This window comes from Penaeus monodon, chromosome 10 (assembly GCF_015228065.2).
Source record: "Penaeus monodon isolate SGIC_2016 chromosome 10, NSTDA_Pmon_1, whole genome shotgun sequence".
NCBI lineage: Eukaryota > Metazoa > Arthropoda > Malacostraca > Decapoda > Penaeidae > Penaeus > Penaeus monodon.
The window spans coordinates 33,498,405-33,501,236 of record NC_051395.1 but is presented as its reverse complement, the minus strand read 5'-3'; the positions used below and the strand labels follow the sequence as shown (position 1 = coordinate 33,501,236).

Here is a 2,832-nt window from a genome sequence, read left to right as displayed (position 1 = left end):
TTTTAGAATACATTTTCATTAAGGCAAAAATTTATATATTTATTCTTAAATAACCCTTTTAAAGACCAAATGATCGCAAAAATAAAATTTAACAACTATTTACCATGCATGCCTTTTGGCTTTAATGGATTGGTTGTCACGAGTGTGTGGGCGGAGCTTACAGTTAAAATTACTTGAAATTCGGCAGCAAAATATTTTAAATAATTGCAAGAAATTGCAGGTAAGGCCTATGGTTTAGCAGTGAAATGAGATTCGTTACCTTGGGTACAATTTTTTAAGAATATGAATGGAGACAGACCTTTGGTACAGCGCAATAAGACTTGCCAAAGTTACTGTCGCAAGGCACGTTTGAAAGTGTGGAAAGTGAAGACTAGTAAGACCATACCTTTTTTTTTTTTTTTTTTTTTTTTTTAGGAAAGTAAGGCTTTAAAGTTCAGCAGATCACTTGATGAATTGGTAACGGTAAAAGTTCATGTTATTTAATTGTCTTGATTTTAAAGAATCAGCATAAAAATGTGAGGAGGGAGTTACCAGAAATTAAAAGGACAGGGTGTCCCCATAGAGTTCAAAGATGGGTTCCTACCCCTTTGGATGACCCGAAAAAACGGTAAAATACCAAGAAAACTAGAAAACAGTGTCATTCTCCAAATTACAGTCATAAATAGATCTATCATACTATAATGATATAAAAAATGTAGGTAAGATAACAGACATTAATACCCGTATAATTATTGTAATGCAGGATAAACATATCACTATCGTCTATTTTAGAAACTGAGAGTTGTAGTCTATGGTTATTCTTACAATCAGTATAAGCGAGAAAAATAAAATTAGTTTCCGTCAATAAATATATATATATATATATATATATATATATATATATATATATTTAAGAAATGTTATTTATCATTCATTTTAGATCAATTACGCTATTTCTGCGTAATATGCTTCCTTCTAAATCCTACCATGATCTTTTATTTTATAAACAAATAATGTTACTGCTACTGTTATGGTTATTATTATTAGTACACTAATTCTTTTTGTTAAGTATTGATGTCATTATTATATATCTTTCAGTGATAATTATATGTACGATTAATGGTGTTATTAGCATTACTGATACGATTTCTCTCTTTCGCATTGCAAACGGGAAACCGGATTCGTAAATTGTTATTTGGTAACAAATTCTACATGTGATCCAGATCCAGTAATTGATGTTTTTTCTTTCCATTACTGCAAAGTTTATAGTGCAGGATAATCACTAAGTGGCACGACCCGAAAAAGGAGACCTTGGAATTAAATCATATGCCCGGCGTCCGATTTCTTGACGGAGCATGAAAACATTAACAGAAACTGACGCTTTTGTACGAGTTTCTGATATCTTTGCGTTAAAAGAAACAAACAAAAAATTCACTAGCCTACAAATTAGATATCAGTTGTGTGAATTATAGTTCTTGTCAAATTCGGAAATTCCTCATTAATTGCATATGACACATTTCGGACGTAGTTGTTGCTGGCCGCTCGAAGCAAGTAGCGCAGTGAAAGTGAAAATATTTTCATCACTTTAGAGGAGAAGTCCGTCGTGATTAGAAGTGAAACTTAAGCAAATAGTTCAGTGCGACATAAGGTATGTTAGAGATAGACTATTTGCAGTAATTCAGTTTATTAATGTTATAAATTACCCTTATATTACCTCAGCAATTTTTAGCAACTTGACAGTGACAACGAACTTTTTAAATGTTAATTTGTTTATTACTCTGGTACATAGCTGTAATATACCGTGAAAACAGTACCTGTTAACAGCATTAAATAGATTTTCAGTTTACTTTTTTTTTTTTTTTTTTTACCAATATATGCCTTACTTTACAGATATATCACGTCATCTTGGCAGTGATAACATATGCATTCGTAGTCAGTTATTTATGTTTATATATATTATATATATTTGTATCTATATATTTATATATACATATAATAATAATATGTACATAACTTTAATATATAAAATATAAATTATAATATAAAATATATTATAATTATAATAATTTATATATATAATATATATAAAATATATATATATAATACTATAATATATATATATATATATATATATTAAATTTATTATTTTTTATTTATATATTTTTAGATCAATATATATATATAAAAAAAATAATAATACTAGTATATGATAAATATATATAATATATATTGTTATATGTATATATATATAATATTTTTATATTATAGATATAATATCTATATATATATTATATTATATATCATATATATATATATATTATTATATATTATATAATATATATATATATTAATATATATATATATATAGATAATATATATATATATATATTACATAATAATAATAATATAATAATATATATATCACAATAACATAATATATATATAATAAAATAAATATCATATATATATATAATAATATACTATATAATAATCATATATTATGTATATAAAGTATATACATATATATTTTATAATATATTTATAATATATTATTATATATATCTATGTATATATTATATTTTATTGGGGGTGTGTGGTTTGTGTGTGTGTGTGTGTCTGTGTGTGTGTGTGTGTGTGTGTGTGTGTGTGGTGTGTGTGGTGTGGTTTGTTGTGGGTTTCATATATTATATAATAAAATATATATATATATTATTTTATATATTTTATTTATATTTTTATATATTACTATATAAAAAATATTTATATATTATATATATATATATATATAATATATATATATATTGTGTGTGTGTGTGTGTTGTGTGTGTGTTGTGGGTGGTGTGTGTGTGTGTG

At 25.0% G+C, this 2,832-nt stretch overlaps 1 protein-coding gene across 1 annotated transcript in view; it reads left to right on the top strand.

Annotated features, from left to right (window-relative positions):
• Window positions 1-1,472: 1,472 nt before the first annotated feature.
• LOC119578028 (mitochondrial 2-oxodicarboxylate carrier-like) overlaps window positions 1,473-2,832 on the top strand; it is a gene marked incomplete at its 3' end in the record, with an annotated part of 28,916 nt that continues 27,556 nt past the window's right edge. Inside the window, 1 exon segment of the mRNA XM_037925741.1 lies at window positions 1,473-1,627.